The following is a 16639-nucleotide window of genomic DNA, read 5'->3' as shown; positions in this document are numbered from 1 at the left end:
GCTGCCAAAATTGGGCTATTTGAATGGTTAGAACATGAGGGTAGTAAACTACATAAAGCTTACAGCACCTGGTATTCCCAGGCGGTCTCCCATCCAAGTACTAACCAGGCCCGACACTGCTTAGCTTCCGAGATCAGACGAGTTCGGGCGTTCTCAAGGTGGTATGGCCGTAAGCGAAATCTGCTGCCAAAATTGGGCTATTTGAATGGTTAGAACATGAGGGTAGTAAACTACATAAAGCTTACAGCACCTGGTATTCCCAGGCGGTCTCCCATCCAAGTACTAACCCAGCCCGACCCTGCTTAGCTTCCGAGATCAGACGAGTTCGGGCGTTCTCAAGGTGGTATGGCCGTAAGCGAAATCTGCTGCCAAAATTGGGCTATTTGAATGGTTAGAACATGAGGGTAGTAAACTACATAAAGCTTACAGCACCTGGTATTCCCAGGCGGTCTCCCATCCAAGTACTAACCAGGCCCGACCCTGCTTAGCTTCCGAGATCAGACGAGGTCGGGCGTTCTCAAGGTGGTATGGCCGTAAGCGAAATCTGCAGCCAAAATTGGGCTATTTGAATGGTTAGAACATGAGGGTAGTAAACTACATAAAGCTTACAGCACCTGGTATTCCCAGGCGGTCTCCCATCCAAGTACTAACCAGGCCCGACCCTGCTTAGCTTCCGAGATCAGACGAGTTCGGGCGTTCTCAAGGTGGTATGGCCGTAAGCGAAATCTGCAGCCAAAATTGGGCTATTTGAAGAAGAAAAAAAAGAGACTCTTTCAGGCTTTCTGAAGAAACAGAGAGACTATTTCAGGAATTTTGAGGGGGAAAAAAGACAATTTAGGATTTTTGAAGCATTTCATTGACTTTTTTTTTTTTTAAACAATAAAGCTTACAGCACCTGGTATTCCCAGGCGGTCTCCCATCCAAGTACTAACCAGGCCCGACCCTGCTTAGCTTCCGAGATCAGACGAGTTCGGGCGTTCTCAAGGTGGTATGGCCGTAAGCGAAATCTGCAGCCAAAATTGGGCTATTTGAATGGTTAGAACATTAGGGTAGTAAACTACATAAAGCTTACAGCACCTGGTATTCCCAGGCGGTCTCCCATCCAAGTACTAACCAGGCCCGACCCTGCTTAGCTTCCGAGATCAGACGAGTTCGGGCGTTCTCAAGGTGGTATGGCCGTAAGCGAAATCTGCAGCCAAAATTGGGCTATTTGAATGGTTAGAACATGAGGGTAGTAAACTACATAAAGCTTACAGCACCTGGTATTCCCAGGCGGTCTCCCATCCAAGTACTAACCAGGCCCGACCCTGCTTAGCTTCCGAGATCAGACGAGTTCGGGCGTTCTCAAGGTGGTATGGCCGTAAGCGAAATCTGCAGCCAAAATTGGGCTATTTGAATGGTTAGAACATTAGGGTAGTAAACTACATAAAGCTTACAGCACCTGGTATTCCCAGGCGGTCTCCCATCCAAGTACTAACCAGGCCCGACCCTGCTTAGCTTCCGAGATCAGACGAGTTCGGGCGTTCTCAAGGTGGTATGGCCGTAAGCGAAATCTGCTGCCAAAATTGGGCTATTTGAATGGTTAGAACATGAAGGTAGTAAACTACATAAAGCTTACAGCACCTGTTATTCCCAGGCGGTCTCCCATCCAAGTACTAACCAGGCCCGACCCTGCTTAGCTTCCGAGATCAGACGAGTTCGGGCGTTCCCAAGGTGGTATGGCCGTAAGCGAAATCTGCAGCCAAAATTGGGCTATTTGAAGAAGAAAAAAAAGAGACTCTTTCAGGCTTTCTGAAGAAACAGAGAGACTATTTCAGGAATTTTGAGGGGGAAAAAAGACAATTTAGGATTTTTGAAGCATTTCATTGACTCTTTTTTTTTTTTTTTTTTTTTAAACAATAAAGCTTACAGCACCTGGTATTCCCAGGCGGTCTCCCATCCAAGTACTAACCAGGCCCGACCCTGCTTAGCTTCCGAGATCAGACGAGTTCAGGCGTTCTCAAGGTGGTATGGCCGTAAGCGAAATCTGCTGCCAAAATTGGGCTATTTGAATGGTTAGAACATGAGGGTAGTAAACTACATAAAGCTTACAGCACCTGGTATTCCCAGGCGGTCTCCCATCCAAGTACTAACCAGGCCCGACCCTGCTTAGCTTCCGAGATCAGACGAGTTCGGGCGTTCTCAAGGTGGTATGGCCGTAAGCGAAATCTGCAGCCAAAATTGGGCTATTTGAATGGTTAGAACATTAGGGTAGTAAACTACATAAAGCTTACAGGACCTGGTATTCCCAGGCGGTCTCCCATCCAAGTACTAACCAGGCCCGACCCTGCTTAGCTTCCGAGATCAGACAAGTTCGGGCGTTCTCAAGGTGGTATGGCCGTAAGCGAAATCTGCTGCCAAAATTGGGCTATTTGAATGGTTAGAACATGAGGGTAGTAAACTACATAAAGCTTACAGCACCTGGTATTCCCAGGCGGTCTCCCATCCAAGTACTAAACAGGCCCGACCCTGCTTAGCTTCCGAGATCAGACGAGTTCGGGCGTTCTCAAGGTGGTATGGCCGTAAGCGAAATCTGCTGCCAAAATTGGGCTATTTGAATGGTTAGAACATGAGGGTAGTAAACTACATAAAGCTTACAGCACCTGGTATTCCCAGGCGGTCTCCCATCCAAGTACTAACCAGGCCCGACCCTGCTTAGCTTCCGAGATCAGACGAGTTCGGGCGTTCTCAAGGTGGTATGGCCGTAAGCGAAATCTGCAGCCAAAATTGGGCTATTTGAAGAAGAAAAAAAAGAGACTCTTTCAGGCTTTCTGAAGAAACAGAGAGACTATTTCAGGAATTTTGAGGGGGAAAAAAGACAATTTAGGATTTTTGAAGCATTTCATTGACTTTTTTTTTTTTTAAACAATAAAGCTTACAGCACCTGGTATTCCCAGGCGGTCTCCCATCCAAGTACTAACCAGGCCCGACCCTGCTTAGCTTCCGAGATCAGACGAGTTCGGGCGTTCTCAAGGTGGTATGGCCGTAAGCGAAATCTGCAGCCAAAATTGGGCTATTTGAATGGTTAGAACATTAGGGTAGTAAACTACATAAAGCTTACAGCACCTGGTATTCCCAGGCGGTCTCCCATCCAAGTACTAACCAGGCCCGACCCTGCTTAGCTTCCGAGATCAGACGAGTTCGGGCGTTCTCAAGGTGGTATGGCCGTAAGCGAAATCTGCAGCCAAAATTGGGCTATTTGAATGGTTAGAACATGAGGGTAGTAAACTACATAAAGCTTACAGCACCTGGTATTCCCAGGCGGTCTCCCATCCAAGTACTAACCAGGCCCGACCCTGCTTAGCTTCCGAGATCAGACGAGTTCGGGCGTTCTCAAGGTGGTATGGCCGTAAGCGAAATCTGCTGCCAAAATTGGGCTATTTGAATGGTTAGAACATGAAGGTAGTAAACTACATAAAGCTTACAGCACCTGGTATTCCCAGGCGGTCTCCCATCCAAGTACTAACCAGGCCCGACCCTGCTTAGCTTCCGAGATCAGACGAGTTCGGGCGTTCTCAAGGTGGTATGGCCGTAAGCGAAATCTGCTGCCAAAATTGGGCTATTTGAATGGTTAGAACATGAAGGTAGTAAACTACATAAAGCTTACAGCACCTGGTATTCCCAGGCGGTCTCCCATCCAAGTACTAACCAGGCCCGACCCTGCTTAGCTTCCGAGATCAGACGAGTTCGGGCGTTCTCAAGGTGGTATGGCCGTAAGCGAAATCTGCAGCCAAAATTGGGCTATTTGAATGGTTAGAACATTAGGGTAGTAAACTACATAAAGCTTACAGCACCTGGTATTCCCAGGCGGTCTCCCATCCAAGTACTAACCAGGCCCGACCCTGCTTAGCTTCCGAGATCAGACGAGGTCGGGCGTTCTCAAGGTGGTATGGCCGTAAGCGAAATCTGCTGCCAAAATTGGGCTATTTGAAGAAGAAAAAAAAGAGACTCTTTCAGGCTTTCTGAAGAAACAGAGAGACTATTTCAGGAATTTTGAGGGGGAAAAAAGACAATTTAGGATTTTTGAAGCATTTCATTGACTCTTTTTTTTTTTTTTTTTTTAAACAATAAAGCTTACAGCACCTGGTATTCCCAGACGGTCTCCCATCCAAGTACTAACCAGGCCCGACCCTGCTTAGCTTCCGAGATCAGACGAGTTCGGGCGTTCTCAAGGTGGTATGGCCGTAAGCGAAATCTGCAGCCAAAATTGGGCTATTTGAATGGTTAGAACATGAGGGTAGTAAACTACATAAAGCTTACAGCACCTGGTATTCCCAGGCGGTCTCCCATCCAAGTACTAACCAGGCCCGACCCTGCTTAGCTTCCGAGATCAGACGAGTTCGGGCGTTCTCAAGGTGGTATGGCCGTAAGCGAAATCTGCAGCCAAAATTGGGCTATTTATATGGTTAGAACATTAGGGTAGTAAACTACATAAAGCTTACAGCACCTGGTATTCCCAGGCGGTCTCCCATCCAAGTACTAACCAGGCCCGACCCTGCTTAGCTTCCGAGATCAGACAAGTTCGGGCGTTCTCAAGGTGGTATGGCCGTAAGCGAAATCTGCTGCCAAAATTGGGCTATTTGAATGGTTAGAACATGAGGGTAGTAAACTACATAAAGCTTACAGCACCTGGTATTCCCAGGCGGTCTCCCATCCAAGTACTAACCAGGCCCGACCCTGCTTAGCTTCCGAGATCAGACGAGTTCGGGCGTTCTCAAGGTGGTATGGCCGTAAGCGAAATCTGCTGCCAAAATTGGGCTATTTGAATGGTTAGAACATGAGGGTAGTAAACTACATAAAGCTTACAGCACCTGGTATTCCCAGGCGGTCTCCCATCCAAGTACTAACCAGGCCCGACCCTGCTTAGCTTCCGAGATCAGACGAGTTCGGGCGTTCTCAAGGTGGTATGGCCGTAAGCGAAATCTGCAGCCAAAATTGGGCTATTTGAAGAAGAAAAAAAAGAGACTCTTTCAGGCTTTCTGAAGAAACAGAGAGACTATTTCAGGAATTTTGAGGGGGAAAAAAGACAATTTAGGATTTTTGAAGCATTTCATTGACTTTTTTTTTTTTAAACAATAAAGCTTACAGCACCTGGTATTCCCAGGCGGTCTCCCATCCAAGTACTAACCAGGCCCGACCCTGCTTAGCTTCCGAGATCAGACGAGTTCGGGCGTTCTCAAGGTGGTATGGCCGTAAGCGAAATCTGCAGCCAAAATTGGGCTATTTGAATGGTTAGAACATTAGGGTAGTAAACTACATAAAGCTTACAGCACCTGGTATTCCCAGGCGGTCTCCCATCCAAGTACTAACCAGGCCCGACCCTGCTTAGCTTCCGAGATCAGACGAGTTCGGGCGTTCTCAAGGTGGTATGGCCGTAAGCGAAATCTGCAGCCAAAATTGGGCTATTTGAATGGTTAGAACATGAGGGTAGTAAACTACATAAAGCTTACAGCACCTGGTATTCCCAGGCGGTCTCCCATCCAAGTACTAACCAGGCCCGACCCTGCTTAGCTTCCGAGATCAGACGAGTTCGGGCGTTCTCAAGGTGGTATGGCCGTAAGCGAAATCTGCAGCCAAAATTGGGCTATTTGAATGGTTAGAACATTAGGGTAGTAAACTACATAAAGCTTACAGCACCTGGTATTCCCAGGCGGTCTCCCATCCAAGTACTAACCAGGCCCGACCCTGCTTAGCTTCCGAGATCAGACGAGTTCGGGCGTTCTCAAGGTGGTATGGCCGTAAGCGAAATCTGCTGCCAAAATTGGGCTATTTGAATGGTTAGAACATGAAGGTAGTAAACTACATAAAGCTTACAGCACCTGGTATTCCCAGGCGGTCTCCCATCCAAGTACTAACCAGGCCCGACCCTGCTTAGCTTCCGAGATCAGACGAGTTCGGGCGTTCTCAAGGTGGTATGGCCGTAAGCGAAATCTGCAGCCAAAATTGGGCTATTTGAATGGTTAGAACATTAGGGTAGTAAACTACATAAAGCTTACAGCACCTGGTATTCCCAGGCGGTCTCCCATCCAAGTACTAACCAGGCCCGACCCTGCTTAGCTTCCGAGATCAGACGAGGTCGGGCGTTCTCAAGGTGGTATGGCCGTAAGCGAAATCTGCTGCCAAAATTGGGCTATTTGAAGAAGAAAAAAAAGAGACTCTTTCAGGCTTTCTGAAGAAACAGAGAGACTATTTCAGGAATTTTGAGGGGGAAAAAAGACAATTTAGGATTTTTGAAGCATTTCATTGACTCTTTTTTTTTTTTTTTTTTTTAAACAATAAAGCTTACAGCACCTGGTATTCCCAGGCGGTCTCCCATCCAAGTACTAACCAGGCCCGACCCTGCTTAGCTTCCGAGATCAGACGAGTTCGGGCGTTCTCAAGGTGGTATGGCCGTAAGCGAAATCTGCAGCCAAAATTGGGCTATTTGAAGAAGAAAAAAAAGAGACTCTTTCAGGCTTTCTGAAGAAACAGAGAGACTATTTCAGGAATTTTGAGGGGGAAAAAAGACAATTTAGGATTTTTGAAGCATTTCATTGACTCTTTTTTTTTTTTTTTTAAACAATAAAGCTTACAGCACCTGGTATTCCCAGGCGGTCTCCCATCCAAGTACTAACCAGGCCCGACCCTGCTTAGCTTCCGAGATCAGACGAGTTCGGGCGTTCTCAAGGTGGTATGGCCGTAAGCGAAATCTGCTGCCAAAATTGGGCTATTTGAATGGTTAGAACATGAGGGTAGTAAACTACATAAAGCTTACAGCACCTGGTATTCCCAGGCGGTCTCCCATCCAAGTACTAACCAGGCCCGACCCTGCTTAGCTTCCGAGATCAGACGAGTTCGGGCGTTCTCAAGGTGGTATGGCCGTAAGCGAAATCTGCAGCCAAAATTGGGCTATTTATATGGTTAGAACATTAGGGTAGTAAACTACATAAAGCTTACAGCACCTGGTATTCCCAGGCGGTCTCCCATCCAAGTACTAACCAGGCCCGACCCTGCTTAGCTTCCGAGATCAGACAAGTTCGGGCGTTCTCAAGGTGGTATGGCCGTAAGCGAAATCTGCTGCCAAAATTGGGCTATTTGAATGGTTAGAACATGAGGGTAGTAAACTACATAAAGCTTACAGCACCTGGTATTCCCAGGCGGTCTCCCATCCAAGTACTAACCAGGCCCGACCCTGCTTAGCTTCCGAGATCAGACGAGTTCGGGCGTTCTCAAGGTGGTATGGCCGTAAGCGAAATCTGCTGCCAAAATTGGGCTATTTGAATGGTTAGAACATGAGGGTAGTAAACTACATAAAGCTTACAGCACCTGGTATTCCCAGGCGGTCTCCCATCCAAGTACTAACCAGGCCCGACCCTGCTTAGCTTCCGAGATCAGACGAGTTCGGGCGTTCTCAAGGTGGTATGGCCGTAAGCGAAATCTGCAGCCAAAATTGGGCTATTTGAATGGTTAGAACATTAGGGTAGTAAACTACATAAAGCTTACAGCACCTGGTATTCCCAGGCGGTCTCCCATCCAAGTACTAACCAGGCCCGACCCTGCTTAGCTTCCGAGATCAGACGAGTTCGGGCGTTCTCAAGGTGGTATGGCCGTAAGCGAAATCTGCAGCCAAAATTGGGCTATTTGAAGAAGAAAAAAAAGATACTCTTTCAGGCTTTCTGAAGAAACAGAGAGACTATTTCAGGAATTTTGAGGGGGAAAAAAGACAATTTAGGATTTTTGAAGCATTTCATTGACTCTTTTTTTTTTTTTTTTAAACAATAAAGCTTACAGCACCTGGTATTCCCAGGCGGTCTCCCATCCAAGTACTAACCAGGCCCGACCCTGCTTAGCTTCCGAGATCAGACGAGTTCGGGCGTTCTCAAGGTGGTATGGCCGTAAGCGAAATCTGCTGCCAAAATTGGGCTATTTGAATGGTTAGAACATGAGGGTAGTAAACTACATAAAGCTAAAAAGCACCTGGTATTCCCAGGCGGTCTCCCATCCAAGTACTAACCAGGCCCGACCCTGCTTAGCTTCCGAGATCAGACGAGTTCGGGCGTTCTCAAGGTGGTATGGCCGTAAGCGAAATCTGCTGCCAAAATTGGGCTATTTGAATGGTTAGAACATGAGGGTAGTAAACTACATAAAGCTTACAGCACCTGGTATTCCCAGGCGGTCTCCCATCCAAGTACTAACCAGGCCCGACCCTGCTTAGCTTCCGAGATCAGACGAGTTCGGGCGTTCTCAAGGTGGTATGGCCGTAAGCGAAATCTGCAGCCAAAATTGGGCTATTTGAATGGTTAGAACATTAGGGTAGTAAACTACATAAAGCTTACAGCACCTGGTATTCCCAGGCGGTCTCCCATCCAAGTACTAACCAGGCCCGACCCTGCTTAGCTTCCGAGATCAGACGAGTTCGGGCGTTCTCAAGGTGGTATGGCCGTAAGCGAAATCTGCAGCCAAAATTGGGCTATTTGAAGAAGAAAAAAAAGAGACTCTTTCAGGCTTTCTGAAGAAACAGAGAGACTATTTCAGGAATTTTGAGGGGGAAAAAAGACAATTTAGGATTTTTGAAGCATTTCATTGACTCTTTTTTTTTTTTTTTTTTTTAAACAATAAAGCTTACAGCACCTGGTATTCCCAGGCGGTCTCCCATCCAAGTACTAACCAGGCCCGACCCTGCTTAGCTTCCGAGATCAGACGAGTTCGGGCGTTCTCAAGGTGGTATGGCCGTAAGCGAAATCTGCTGCCAAAATTGGGCTATTTGAATGGTTAGAACATGAGGGTAGTAAACTACATAAAGCTTACAGCACCTGGTATTCCCAGGCGGTCTCCCATCCAAGTACTAACCAGGCCCGACCCTGCTTAGCTTCCGAGATCAGACGAGTTCGGGCGTTCTCAAGGTGGTATGGCCGTAAGCGAAATCTGCAGCCAAAATTGGGCTATTTATATGGTTAGAACATTAGGGTAGTAAACTACATAAAACTTACAGCACCTGGTATTCCCAGGCGGTCTCCCATCCAAGTACTAACCAGGCCCGACCCTGCTTAGCTTCCGAGATCAGACAAGTTCGGGCGTTCTCAAGGTGGTATGGCCGTAAGCGAAATCTGCTGCCAAAATTGGGCTATTTGAATGGTTAGAACATGTGGGTAGTAAACTACATAAAGCTTACAGCACCTGGTATTCCCAGGCGGTCTCCCATCCAAGTACTAACCAGGCCCGACCCTGCTTAGCTTCCGAGATCAGACGAGTTCGGGCGTTCTCAAGGTGGTATGGCCGTAAGCGAAATCTGCTGCCAAAATTGGGCTATTTGAATGGTTAGAACATGAGGGTAGTAAACTACATAAAGCTTACAGCACCTGGTATTCCCAGGCGGTCTCCCATCCAAGTACTAACCAGGCCCGACCCTGCTTAGCTTCCGAGATCAGACGAGTTCGGGCGTTCTCAAGGTGGTATGGCCGTAAGCGAAATCTGCAGCCAAAATTGGGCTATTTGAAGAAGAAAAAAAAGAGACTCTTTCAGGCTTTCTGAAGAAACAGAGAGACTATTTCAGGAATTTTGAGGGGGAAAAAAGACAATTTAGGATTTTTGAAGCATTTCATTGACTTTTTTTTTTTTTAAACAATAAAGCTTACAGCACCTGGTATTCCCAGGCGGTCTCCCATCCAAGTACTAACCAGGCCCGACCCTGCTTAGCTTCCGAGATCAGACGAGTTCGGGCGTTCTCAAGGTGGTATGGCCGTAAGCGAAATCTGCAGCCAAAATTGGGCTATTTGAATGGTTAGAACATTAGGGTAGTAAACTACATAAAGCTTACAGCACCTGGTATTCCCAGGCGGTCTCCCATCCAAGTACTAACCAGGCCCGACCCTGCTTAGCTTCCGAGATCAGACGAGTTCGGGCGTTCTCAAGGTGGTATGGCCGTAAGCGAAATCTGCAGCCAAAATTGGGCTATTTGAATGGTTAGAACATGAGGGTAGTAAACTACATAAAGCTTACAGCACCTGGTATTCCCAGGCGGTCTCCCATCCAAGTACTAACCAGGCCCGACCCTGCTTAGCTTCCGAGATCAGACGAGTTCGGGCGTTCTCAAGGTGGTATGGCCGTAAGCGAAATCTGCAGCCAAAATTGGGCTATTTGAATGGTTAGAACATTAGGGTAGTAAACTACATAAAGCTTACAGCACCTGGTATTCCCAGGCGGTCTCCCATCCAAGTACTAACCAGGCCCGACCCTGCTTAGCTTCCGAGATCAGACGAGTTCGGGCGTTCTCAAGGTGGTATGGCCGTAAGCGAAATCTGCTGCCAAAATTGGGCTATTTGAATGGTTAGAACATGAAGGTAGTAAACTACATAAAGCTTACAGCACCTGGTATTCCCAGGCGGTCTCCCATCCAAGTACTAACCAGGCCCGACCCTGCTTAGCTTCCGAGATCAGACGAGTTCGGGCGTTCTCAAGGTGGTATGGCCGTAAGCGAAATCTGCAGCCAAAATTGGGCTATTTGAATGGTTAGAACATTAGGGTAGTAAACTACATAAAGCTTACAGCACCTGGTATTCCCAGGCGGTCTCCCATCCAAGTACTAACCAGGCCCGACCCTGCTTAGCTTCCGAGATCAGACGAGGTCGGGCGTTCTCAAGGTGGTATGGCCGTAAGCGAAATCTGCTGCCAAAATTGGGCTATTTGAAGAAGAAAAAAAAGAGACTCTTTCAGGCTTTCTGAAGAAACAGAGAGACTATTTCAGGAATTTTGAGGGGGAAAAAAGACAATTTAGGATTTTTGAAGCATTTCATTGACTCTTTTTTTTTTTTTTTTTTTTAAACAATAAAGCTTACAGCACCTGGTATTCCCAGGCGGTCTCCCATCCAAGTACTAACCAGGCCCGACCCTGCTTAGCTTCCGAGATCAGACGAGTTCGGGCGTTCTCAAGGTGGTATGGCCGTAAGCGAAATCTGCAGCCAAAATTGGGCTATTTGAAGAAGAAAAAAAAGAGACTCTTTCAGGCTTTCTGAAGAAACAGAGAGACTATTTCAGGAATTTTGAGGGGGAAAAAAGACAATTTAGGATTTTTGAAGCATTTCATTGACTCTTTTTTTTTTTTTTTTAAACAATAAAGCTTACAGCACCTGGTATTCCCAGGCGGTCTCCCATCCAAGTACTAACCAGGCCCGACCCTGCTTAGCTTCCGAGATCAGACGAGTTCGGGCGTTCTCAAGGTGGTATGGCCGTAAGCGAAATCTGCAGCCAAAATTGGGCTATTTGAATGGTTAGAACATTAGGGCAGTAAACTACATAAAGCTTACAGCACCTGGTATTCCCAGGCGGTCTCCCATCCAAGTACTAACCAGGCCCGACCCTGCTTATCTTCCGAGATCAGACAAGTTCGGGCGTTCTCAAGGTGGTATGGCCGTAAGCGAAATCTGCTGCCAAAATTGGGCTATTTGAATGGTTAGAACATGAGGGTAGTAAACTACATAAAGCTTACAGCACCTGGTATTCCCAGGCGGTCTCCCATCCAAGTACTAACCAGGCCCGACCCTGCTTAGCTTCCGAGATCAGACGAGTTCGGGCGTTCTCAAGGTGGTATGGCCGTAAGCGAAATCTGCTGCCAAAATTGGGCTATTTGAATGGTTAGAACATGAGGGTAGTAAACTACATAAAGCTTACAGCACCTGGTATTCCCAGGCGGTCTCCCATCCAAGTACTAACCCAGCCCGACCCTGCTTAGCTTCCGAGATCAGACGAGTTCGGGCGTTCTCAAGGTGGTATGGCCGTAAGCGAAATCTGCTGCCAAAATTGGGCTATTTGAATGGTTAGAACATGAGGGTAGTAAACTACATAAAGCTTACAGCACCTGGTATTCCCAGGCGGTCTCCCATCCAAGTACTAACCAGGCCCGACCCTGCTTAGCTTCCGAGATCAGACGAGTTCGGGCGTTCCCAAGGTGGTATGGCCGTAAGCGAAATCTGCAGCCAAAATTGGGCTATTTGAAGAAGAAAAAAAAGAGACTCTTTCAGGCTTTCTGAAGAAACAGAGAGACTATTTCAGGAATTTTGAGGGGGAAAAAAGACAATTTAGGATTTTTGAAGCATTTCATTGACTCTTTTTTTTTTTTTTTTTTTTTAAACAATAAAGCTTACAGCACCTGGTATTCCCAGGCGGTCTCCCATCCAAGTACTAACCAGGCCCGACCCTGCTTAGCTTCCGAGATCAGACGAGTTCGGGCGTTCTTTTTTTTTTTTTTTTTATTTCTATTTAAAACATTTTAATACATTTAAAAACAGTCTGAATCACATTCTGGCAATAATACATCAAAACGGAAACATGTCAATTCAATAAATGGGTTACCATGTACAAAATTTTTGACAAATACATCTTTCTCTTGATACATATTACAATAATCAAATAAAACATTTAAAATAAAACACATCTTTACCTTGAATAGTTTACACACAGGTATTCTTGTTTTCTTTTGTTTGACCATGTTTCTTCTGCTCCAAATTACAAATCTAGCGATGGTTAATACTAGATTTAAAAAACACTTATTCTTAACATTCCCTTTAAAACCAAATAACAACATTGTTTCCCATTCTTCATTAATACATCTTTGTTCTACCCCCAATTTACTTGTCATTTCTTTTATTTTTTTAATAAAACATTTTAAACCTGTGCATTTAAAGAAAATATGTAACAAACCCTCATCTTCCCTCTTGCATACCTTGCATATTGCATCCCTTGCCATTCCAATTTTACACAGTCTCATTTCACTTAGTAAACAATTATGCCTTAAAATGTAATCAAAGTTTTCCAAAATTGGGCTTTTCCACCAAGCTCTTAAATTTTGCCATGTTTTCTTAATTTCCATGCTTGGATATAATCTTTGCCAATATCCTTCTGCTCTTGGTGTGATAAAAACATCTTTACATAAACAAGAATAAAACATCTTTAAAATACCATCTTTAAAAGCATGTTGTTTGTCATTACTTTTAAAATCAACCATCCTTCCATCGTTACATACTATTCCTTCCGTACCTTCTAAAACATTTATCCATTCTTTCGGTATTACTTCTTTTATTTGTTTGTATTGTTTTCCCAAGATTGTTATAGTTTCATTTTCATAATTTTCCACAATTGCATCTCTTATTACCTGCACTGGAACAAAACCAGGTATCACTTCATACAATATGTCTTTTATTTGCTTTATCCCTGCATTAAACCATTTTTTATAAAAAATGGTATCCTCTCCCTTTTTAATATGATCGTTTAAAAACAATGGTTGTCTTAAAATCTCTTCTCTGGTGAAAGACGTACAAACAACATGCTTTCGAAAATCACCCCATGCTTTTACAACCTCTTTATAAAACTCCGGTATTCCGTTCATCATATTTTCTTTAAGCTTCATCCATAATACATCATCTCCCATGTCCCCACATTTATTTAAAAAATAATTCATTACACTCTTCCAAGCATACTTCCCATGTTTCCAGAATTTATTAACCATTTTTATTCTCATACTTTTCATTCTTATTAATGGATCTATTAATCCTAATCCTCCTTCCTCTACCCTTCCAATTAAAGTATCATATGCAATTTTTGATGGTTTCCCCTCCCATAAAAAATTTAAAACAATAGATTTAATTTTTTTATACACCCATATAGGCAAACTCACAGAACCCAAAACATACCACATTTTTGATAGAAACAAAGAATTAATAACTAAAACCTTCCCTTTTAAAAATAAGCCTCTTAATTTCCAGAAATTTAATCTCTTTTCCATTCCATTTAAAACCTCCTCCCATGTCATTTCCCTAATTTCATTTTCATTTTCTCCAACCCTTATACCTAAAATTTTCATATTCTTCTTTGCTTCCTTAAATTGCACATTCTTTGGTAACTCATTCGACAATCCTATTTTCATGTATGTAGTTTTTTCTTTATTAACCTTTGCCCCTGTTCCTTTACAATAACTTTCTAAAACTCCCATTGCTTTATCTATACTTTTGATGTCTTTTACAATCAAAGTTGTGTCATCTGCATACTGAAATATTTTTTGTTCTGATTCTTCTCCTTTTATGCGTATTCCTTGTATGTTCTTTTCCTGTTTTATTGCCAGTCCCAAAGCTTCGGACACTATTGTGTATAATAATGCTGACATTGGACACCCTTGTCTGATTGATCTTGTTATTTTAAAATTTTTAGTTAAAAAACCATTCACTTTCACACAACTACTTATATCTGTATATAGGCATTTTATCCATTTTAAAAAATTCTCCCCAAACCCAAATCTCTCCAACACATGCATCAAATATTTGTGTTCAACTCTATCAAACGCCTTTTCTAAGTCCACACTTATTATATATCCTGTTTCTTTCTCCTCCTTCATGTACCAAACCATATCTCTTATATTGTTAATAACATCAGTAATATCTCTTTTTAGAACGGCATATGCTTGATTTGTAGTAATGATATTTGGTACTACTATTTTCAATCGATTGGCTAAAATTTTGGCTAATATTTTGTAGTCTGTATTCAACATACTTAGTGGTCTATAGTTTTTAAGATCTCTCTTATCACCTTTCTTCTTGTAAATTATTTTTACCATTCCTTTCTTCATACTATTAGTTAGATTCTCTTTCCTAAATATATCAATAAATAATTCATTTAAAATTGGGCATAACACATCTTTAAAAACCTTATAAAAATCAACTGGTATTCCATCTATTCCCGGACTTTTACTATTTTTTAATTGATCGATTGCTATCCCTATTTCTAATTCCGTAATCTCACTGTCACACAATTCCTTGTCTCCTTCATTAACTTTAACCTGTATTTTGCTCAGTAAAAATTCTTCTTCTTCTAAATCAACCACATTTTCAGTAAATAACTCCTTATAAAACTCTCCGATTTCTTTCAAAATTCCTATTGTATCTTCTACAATCCTTCCATCTTGTGTTTTAACACTTTTTATCATATCCGCTCTCTGTCTTGTTTTTTCTAATTCATAAAAATATTTTGTACTTCTTTCTCCTTCTACAATGTCTTTTGCCTTACTTCTTATTATTGCTCCTTTACACTTCTCATCCTCTATTTTCTTTAATTCTTCCTGTAATTCTATTATCTTATCAATATTCCTATCATTCTCACTTACTTTCCTCATTTCTTCTTCCCAGTCTTTTTTTATCTTATTTTCTTTCACCTTTTTACTTTTTTGCATCTTTTTTGAATAATCCACTGAGAATTGTTTTATTCTATTTTTTAGAATATCCCACCAATACCCTTTATCTATTTCATACATATCATCATTTAAACTATGTATTATTATGTTTTCTATTTCCATTTTATATATTTCATTTTTTAGAAGTTCTGTATTTAGTACCCACACCCCCGGTCCTTTATCAACCTCATCAAAGTTCATTGATATCCATAAAAAATCATGATCACTCTCACTATAATTTTTGTAAGCAGCCTTTGTGACATAAAAAGCTTCCCCTTTTTTGCATAAAAATAAGTCTATTCTACTTTGCTTTAGCACTCTGTCCACAATTTGTCTTCTTGAATATTCTCTTTGCATACCATTTCTCTCCCTCCACACATCCACCATATTATATTTCTCCATTATGTTGTGTATTTCATTCCTCCCTCTATCCCTTCTAAAACTCATTGAATCATCTACATCAATTCTCTGTAATACAGTATTAAAGTCACCTAACACCATAATGTTTTCATTTTTTCCTATTAACTCATTCATATCCTTATAAAATGTAAATTTTTCTCTTTCATCATTAGGTGCATGTATGTTACACACTTTCATTTCTTTTCCATTACACAAAAATCTGACAATTATTATTCTTCCATATGTATCTTTATAATCTATATCTACTTCTTCAAAAATCCCTTTTTTTATTAAAATAGCTACCCCTCTTTTCCTTTCCTTATCACAATTACTATATATTTCTCCATTCCATAATTTTCTTATTTCATCACTTATTTTATCTTCCCATTTAGTTTCTTGTAGACATATCACATCACATTTTTTGGTCAGACACATTAATCTTTCAAACTTTTGACATTTGGATAATCCTCTTGCATTCAGTGATATAATACTAATGGAGCCCATCAAAGAAAATATTAAATAGGCAAAAAACAAAAAACAAGAAAAAAACCCATTCAATCCATTTCATTATTTTTTCTCCTCTCTAGCATTCCCTTCAGCTCTTCTCTTCTTATCTTCTGCTTTTTAAGAACCTGTTGAATGTCTAGGCCCCCTTTTTTTGCTTTTAAGCCTCTATTTAGTCTCTCTCTTCCTTTATTTTCCATTTCATGACTCCCTCCACCATTGTCAGTTCCTCTTACCTCAGTCAGTATCTTTATTCCCTTCTCATCCACTTTTCCGGTTCCTTGTCCTTTCACATAGTCCTGTCCTTTCCCATAGTCCGGTCCTTTAGTGTCCACATCGTCCTGAGTAAAGTCAATCAGGTTTACATCCTCTTTTCCCGCTCCTCCTCTCATCTCAATTCCTAGTTCTCCATCCCCATCGATTCCCGTGTTCTCCTCTTCCTCTTGTTTCTCTTCCTCTCCTTGAATCTCTTCTTGATTCTGTTGAATCACCTCTTGTATTTCC

General features: G+C 42.8%; 58 non-coding genes and 1 pseudogene across 58 annotated transcripts; all 59 read right to left on the bottom strand.

Annotated features, from left to right (window-relative positions):
• Positions 1–56: 56 nt before the first annotated feature.
• On the bottom strand, positions 57–175 carry LOC148983511 (5S ribosomal RNA). The gene has a single exon (XR_016162544.1). It is a non-coding gene; the product is annotated as a 5S ribosomal RNA (ribosomal RNA).
• Positions 176–238: 63 nt separating this feature from the next.
• LOC148983510 (5S ribosomal RNA) lies at positions 239–357 on the bottom strand. Its single transcript, XR_016161375.1, has one exon. It is a non-coding gene; the product is annotated as a 5S ribosomal RNA (ribosomal RNA).
• A 63-nt stretch (positions 358–420) lies between these two features.
• On the bottom strand, positions 421–539 carry LOC148983509 (5S ribosomal RNA). Its single transcript, XR_016160311.1, has one exon. It is a non-coding gene; the product is annotated as a 5S ribosomal RNA (ribosomal RNA).
• Positions 540–602: 63 nt separating this feature from the next.
• Positions 603–721, bottom strand: LOC148983508 (5S ribosomal RNA). Its single transcript, XR_016164309.1, has one exon. It is a non-coding gene; the product is annotated as a 5S ribosomal RNA (ribosomal RNA).
• A 162-nt stretch (positions 722–883) lies between these two features.
• LOC148983507 (5S ribosomal RNA) lies at positions 884–1002 on the bottom strand. Its single transcript, XR_016164308.1, has one exon. It is a non-coding gene; the product is annotated as a 5S ribosomal RNA (ribosomal RNA).
• Positions 1003–1065: 63 nt separating this feature from the next.
• LOC148983506 (5S ribosomal RNA) lies at positions 1066–1184 on the bottom strand. Its single transcript, XR_016164307.1, has one exon. It is a non-coding gene; the product is annotated as a 5S ribosomal RNA (ribosomal RNA).
• A 63-nt stretch (positions 1185–1247) lies between these two features.
• LOC148983505 (5S ribosomal RNA) lies at positions 1248–1366 on the bottom strand. Its single transcript, XR_016164306.1, has one exon. It is a non-coding gene; the product is annotated as a 5S ribosomal RNA (ribosomal RNA).
• Positions 1367–1429: 63 nt separating this feature from the next.
• On the bottom strand, positions 1430–1548 carry LOC148983504 (5S ribosomal RNA). The gene has a single exon (XR_016164305.1). It is a non-coding gene; the product is annotated as a 5S ribosomal RNA (ribosomal RNA).
• A 63-nt stretch (positions 1549–1611) lies between these two features.
• On the bottom strand, positions 1612–1730 carry LOC148983503 (5S ribosomal RNA). The gene has a single exon (XR_016162016.1). It is a non-coding gene; the product is annotated as a 5S ribosomal RNA (ribosomal RNA).
• Positions 1731–1902: 172 nt separating this feature from the next.
• On the bottom strand, positions 1903–2021 carry LOC148983502 (5S ribosomal RNA). Its single transcript, XR_016161597.1, has one exon. It is a non-coding gene; the product is annotated as a 5S ribosomal RNA (ribosomal RNA).
• A 63-nt stretch (positions 2022–2084) lies between these two features.
• On the bottom strand, positions 2085–2203 carry LOC148983501 (5S ribosomal RNA). Its single transcript, XR_016164304.1, has one exon. It is a non-coding gene; the product is annotated as a 5S ribosomal RNA (ribosomal RNA).
• Positions 2204–2266: 63 nt separating this feature from the next.
• On the bottom strand, positions 2267–2385 carry LOC148983500 (5S ribosomal RNA). Its single transcript, XR_016164001.1, has one exon. It is a non-coding gene; the product is annotated as a 5S ribosomal RNA (ribosomal RNA).
• A 63-nt stretch (positions 2386–2448) lies between these two features.
• Positions 2449–2567, bottom strand: LOC148983499 (5S ribosomal RNA). Its single transcript, XR_016162170.1, has one exon. It is a non-coding gene; the product is annotated as a 5S ribosomal RNA (ribosomal RNA).
• A 63-nt stretch (positions 2568–2630) lies between these two features.
• On the bottom strand, positions 2631–2749 carry LOC148983498 (5S ribosomal RNA). The gene has a single exon (XR_016164302.1). It is a non-coding gene; the product is annotated as a 5S ribosomal RNA (ribosomal RNA).
• Positions 2750–2911: 162 nt separating this feature from the next.
• LOC148983497 (5S ribosomal RNA) lies at positions 2912–3030 on the bottom strand. Its single transcript, XR_016164301.1, has one exon. It is a non-coding gene; the product is annotated as a 5S ribosomal RNA (ribosomal RNA).
• A 63-nt stretch (positions 3031–3093) lies between these two features.
• On the bottom strand, positions 3094–3212 carry LOC148983496 (5S ribosomal RNA). Its single transcript, XR_016164300.1, has one exon. It is a non-coding gene; the product is annotated as a 5S ribosomal RNA (ribosomal RNA).
• Positions 3213–3275: 63 nt separating this feature from the next.
• LOC148983495 (5S ribosomal RNA) lies at positions 3276–3394 on the bottom strand. Its single transcript, XR_016164299.1, has one exon. It is a non-coding gene; the product is annotated as a 5S ribosomal RNA (ribosomal RNA).
• A 63-nt stretch (positions 3395–3457) lies between these two features.
• Positions 3458–3576, bottom strand: LOC148983494 (5S ribosomal RNA). Its single transcript, XR_016164298.1, has one exon. It is a non-coding gene; the product is annotated as a 5S ribosomal RNA (ribosomal RNA).
• A 63-nt stretch (positions 3577–3639) lies between these two features.
• Positions 3640–3758, bottom strand: LOC148983493 (5S ribosomal RNA). The gene has a single exon (XR_016164297.1). It is a non-coding gene; the product is annotated as a 5S ribosomal RNA (ribosomal RNA).
• A 63-nt stretch (positions 3759–3821) lies between these two features.
• On the bottom strand, positions 3822–3940 carry LOC148983492 (5S ribosomal RNA). The gene has a single exon (XR_016160309.1). It is a non-coding gene; the product is annotated as a 5S ribosomal RNA (ribosomal RNA).
• Positions 3941–4110: 170 nt separating this feature from the next.
• On the bottom strand, positions 4111–4229 carry LOC148983491 (5S ribosomal RNA). The gene has a single exon (XR_016160346.1). It is a non-coding gene; the product is annotated as a 5S ribosomal RNA (ribosomal RNA).
• Positions 4230–4292: 63 nt separating this feature from the next.
• LOC148983490 (5S ribosomal RNA) lies at positions 4293–4411 on the bottom strand. Its single transcript, XR_016164296.1, has one exon. It is a non-coding gene; the product is annotated as a 5S ribosomal RNA (ribosomal RNA).
• A 63-nt stretch (positions 4412–4474) lies between these two features.
• On the bottom strand, positions 4475–4593 carry LOC148983489 (5S ribosomal RNA). Its single transcript, XR_016162464.1, has one exon. It is a non-coding gene; the product is annotated as a 5S ribosomal RNA (ribosomal RNA).
• Positions 4594–4656: 63 nt separating this feature from the next.
• Positions 4657–4775, bottom strand: LOC148983488 (5S ribosomal RNA). The gene has a single exon (XR_016164295.1). It is a non-coding gene; the product is annotated as a 5S ribosomal RNA (ribosomal RNA).
• Positions 4776–4838: 63 nt separating this feature from the next.
• On the bottom strand, positions 4839–4957 carry LOC148983487 (5S ribosomal RNA). The gene has a single exon (XR_016164294.1). It is a non-coding gene; the product is annotated as a 5S ribosomal RNA (ribosomal RNA).
• Positions 4958–5118: 161 nt separating this feature from the next.
• LOC148983486 (5S ribosomal RNA) lies at positions 5119–5237 on the bottom strand. The gene has a single exon (XR_016164293.1). It is a non-coding gene; the product is annotated as a 5S ribosomal RNA (ribosomal RNA).
• Positions 5238–5300: 63 nt separating this feature from the next.
• Positions 5301–5419, bottom strand: LOC148983485 (5S ribosomal RNA). The gene has a single exon (XR_016164291.1). It is a non-coding gene; the product is annotated as a 5S ribosomal RNA (ribosomal RNA).
• A 63-nt stretch (positions 5420–5482) lies between these two features.
• Positions 5483–5601, bottom strand: LOC148983484 (5S ribosomal RNA). The gene has a single exon (XR_016164290.1). It is a non-coding gene; the product is annotated as a 5S ribosomal RNA (ribosomal RNA).
• A 63-nt stretch (positions 5602–5664) lies between these two features.
• Positions 5665–5783, bottom strand: LOC148983483 (5S ribosomal RNA). Its single transcript, XR_016164289.1, has one exon. It is a non-coding gene; the product is annotated as a 5S ribosomal RNA (ribosomal RNA).
• Positions 5784–5846: 63 nt separating this feature from the next.
• On the bottom strand, positions 5847–5965 carry LOC148983482 (5S ribosomal RNA). Its single transcript, XR_016164288.1, has one exon. It is a non-coding gene; the product is annotated as a 5S ribosomal RNA (ribosomal RNA).
• Positions 5966–6028: 63 nt separating this feature from the next.
• LOC148983481 (5S ribosomal RNA) lies at positions 6029–6147 on the bottom strand. Its single transcript, XR_016160308.1, has one exon. It is a non-coding gene; the product is annotated as a 5S ribosomal RNA (ribosomal RNA).
• A 171-nt stretch (positions 6148–6318) lies between these two features.
• Positions 6319–6437, bottom strand: LOC148983480 (5S ribosomal RNA). Its single transcript, XR_016164287.1, has one exon. It is a non-coding gene; the product is annotated as a 5S ribosomal RNA (ribosomal RNA).
• A 167-nt stretch (positions 6438–6604) lies between these two features.
• Positions 6605–6723, bottom strand: LOC148983479 (5S ribosomal RNA). Its single transcript, XR_016164286.1, has one exon. It is a non-coding gene; the product is annotated as a 5S ribosomal RNA (ribosomal RNA).
• A 63-nt stretch (positions 6724–6786) lies between these two features.
• Positions 6787–6905, bottom strand: LOC148983478 (5S ribosomal RNA). Its single transcript, XR_016164285.1, has one exon. It is a non-coding gene; the product is annotated as a 5S ribosomal RNA (ribosomal RNA).
• A 63-nt stretch (positions 6906–6968) lies between these two features.
• Positions 6969–7087, bottom strand: LOC148983477 (5S ribosomal RNA). Its single transcript, XR_016162463.1, has one exon. It is a non-coding gene; the product is annotated as a 5S ribosomal RNA (ribosomal RNA).
• Positions 7088–7150: 63 nt separating this feature from the next.
• On the bottom strand, positions 7151–7269 carry LOC148983476 (5S ribosomal RNA). Its single transcript, XR_016164284.1, has one exon. It is a non-coding gene; the product is annotated as a 5S ribosomal RNA (ribosomal RNA).
• Positions 7270–7332: 63 nt separating this feature from the next.
• Positions 7333–7451, bottom strand: LOC148983475 (5S ribosomal RNA). Its single transcript, XR_016164283.1, has one exon. It is a non-coding gene; the product is annotated as a 5S ribosomal RNA (ribosomal RNA).
• A 63-nt stretch (positions 7452–7514) lies between these two features.
• Positions 7515–7633, bottom strand: LOC148983474 (5S ribosomal RNA). The gene has a single exon (XR_016164282.1). It is a non-coding gene; the product is annotated as a 5S ribosomal RNA (ribosomal RNA).
• A 167-nt stretch (positions 7634–7800) lies between these two features.
• Positions 7801–7919, bottom strand: LOC148983473 (5S ribosomal RNA). The gene has a single exon (XR_016164280.1). It is a non-coding gene; the product is annotated as a 5S ribosomal RNA (ribosomal RNA).
• Positions 7920–7982: 63 nt separating this feature from the next.
• Positions 7983–8102, bottom strand: LOC148983472 (5S ribosomal RNA; annotated as a pseudogene).
• A 63-nt stretch (positions 8103–8165) lies between these two features.
• On the bottom strand, positions 8166–8284 carry LOC148983471 (5S ribosomal RNA). The gene has a single exon (XR_016164279.1). It is a non-coding gene; the product is annotated as a 5S ribosomal RNA (ribosomal RNA).
• A 63-nt stretch (positions 8285–8347) lies between these two features.
• On the bottom strand, positions 8348–8466 carry LOC148983470 (5S ribosomal RNA). The gene has a single exon (XR_016164278.1). It is a non-coding gene; the product is annotated as a 5S ribosomal RNA (ribosomal RNA).
• Positions 8467–8637: 171 nt separating this feature from the next.
• Positions 8638–8756, bottom strand: LOC148983469 (5S ribosomal RNA). The gene has a single exon (XR_016164277.1). It is a non-coding gene; the product is annotated as a 5S ribosomal RNA (ribosomal RNA).
• Positions 8757–8819: 63 nt separating this feature from the next.
• On the bottom strand, positions 8820–8938 carry LOC148983468 (5S ribosomal RNA). Its single transcript, XR_016164276.1, has one exon. It is a non-coding gene; the product is annotated as a 5S ribosomal RNA (ribosomal RNA).
• A 63-nt stretch (positions 8939–9001) lies between these two features.
• LOC148983467 (5S ribosomal RNA) lies at positions 9002–9120 on the bottom strand. The gene has a single exon (XR_016163389.1). It is a non-coding gene; the product is annotated as a 5S ribosomal RNA (ribosomal RNA).
• A 63-nt stretch (positions 9121–9183) lies between these two features.
• On the bottom strand, positions 9184–9302 carry LOC148983466 (5S ribosomal RNA). Its single transcript, XR_016164275.1, has one exon. It is a non-coding gene; the product is annotated as a 5S ribosomal RNA (ribosomal RNA).
• Positions 9303–9365: 63 nt separating this feature from the next.
• LOC148983465 (5S ribosomal RNA) lies at positions 9366–9484 on the bottom strand. Its single transcript, XR_016164274.1, has one exon. It is a non-coding gene; the product is annotated as a 5S ribosomal RNA (ribosomal RNA).
• A 162-nt stretch (positions 9485–9646) lies between these two features.
• LOC148983464 (5S ribosomal RNA) lies at positions 9647–9765 on the bottom strand. The gene has a single exon (XR_016164273.1). It is a non-coding gene; the product is annotated as a 5S ribosomal RNA (ribosomal RNA).
• Positions 9766–9828: 63 nt separating this feature from the next.
• Positions 9829–9947, bottom strand: LOC148983463 (5S ribosomal RNA). The gene has a single exon (XR_016164272.1). It is a non-coding gene; the product is annotated as a 5S ribosomal RNA (ribosomal RNA).
• Positions 9948–10010: 63 nt separating this feature from the next.
• On the bottom strand, positions 10011–10129 carry LOC148983462 (5S ribosomal RNA). Its single transcript, XR_016164271.1, has one exon. It is a non-coding gene; the product is annotated as a 5S ribosomal RNA (ribosomal RNA).
• Positions 10130–10192: 63 nt separating this feature from the next.
• LOC148983461 (5S ribosomal RNA) lies at positions 10193–10311 on the bottom strand. The gene has a single exon (XR_016164269.1). It is a non-coding gene; the product is annotated as a 5S ribosomal RNA (ribosomal RNA).
• A 63-nt stretch (positions 10312–10374) lies between these two features.
• LOC148983460 (5S ribosomal RNA) lies at positions 10375–10493 on the bottom strand. The gene has a single exon (XR_016164268.1). It is a non-coding gene; the product is annotated as a 5S ribosomal RNA (ribosomal RNA).
• Positions 10494–10556: 63 nt separating this feature from the next.
• On the bottom strand, positions 10557–10675 carry LOC148983459 (5S ribosomal RNA). The gene has a single exon (XR_016160307.1). It is a non-coding gene; the product is annotated as a 5S ribosomal RNA (ribosomal RNA).
• Positions 10676–10846: 171 nt separating this feature from the next.
• LOC148983458 (5S ribosomal RNA) lies at positions 10847–10965 on the bottom strand. The gene has a single exon (XR_016164267.1). It is a non-coding gene; the product is annotated as a 5S ribosomal RNA (ribosomal RNA).
• Positions 10966–11132: 167 nt separating this feature from the next.
• On the bottom strand, positions 11133–11251 carry LOC148983457 (5S ribosomal RNA). Its single transcript, XR_016164266.1, has one exon. It is a non-coding gene; the product is annotated as a 5S ribosomal RNA (ribosomal RNA).
• A 63-nt stretch (positions 11252–11314) lies between these two features.
• On the bottom strand, positions 11315–11433 carry LOC148983456 (5S ribosomal RNA). The gene has a single exon (XR_016163066.1). It is a non-coding gene; the product is annotated as a 5S ribosomal RNA (ribosomal RNA).
• A 63-nt stretch (positions 11434–11496) lies between these two features.
• Positions 11497–11615, bottom strand: LOC148983455 (5S ribosomal RNA). The gene has a single exon (XR_016164265.1). It is a non-coding gene; the product is annotated as a 5S ribosomal RNA (ribosomal RNA).
• A 63-nt stretch (positions 11616–11678) lies between these two features.
• LOC148983454 (5S ribosomal RNA) lies at positions 11679–11797 on the bottom strand. The gene has a single exon (XR_016161374.1). It is a non-coding gene; the product is annotated as a 5S ribosomal RNA (ribosomal RNA).
• Positions 11798–11860: 63 nt separating this feature from the next.
• LOC148983453 (5S ribosomal RNA) lies at positions 11861–11979 on the bottom strand. Its single transcript, XR_016156221.1, has one exon. It is a non-coding gene; the product is annotated as a 5S ribosomal RNA (ribosomal RNA).
• Positions 11980–16639: the final 4660 nt, after the last annotated feature.

Source organism: Pimephales promelas, chromosome 3 (genome assembly GCF_988280905.1).
Source record: "Pimephales promelas chromosome 3, fPimPro1.hap1.1, whole genome shotgun sequence".
NCBI classification, from domain to species: domain Eukaryota; kingdom Metazoa; phylum Chordata; class Actinopteri; order Cypriniformes; family Leuciscidae; genus Pimephales; species Pimephales promelas.
This window is presented reverse-complemented; position numbering and strand designations above follow the sequence as displayed.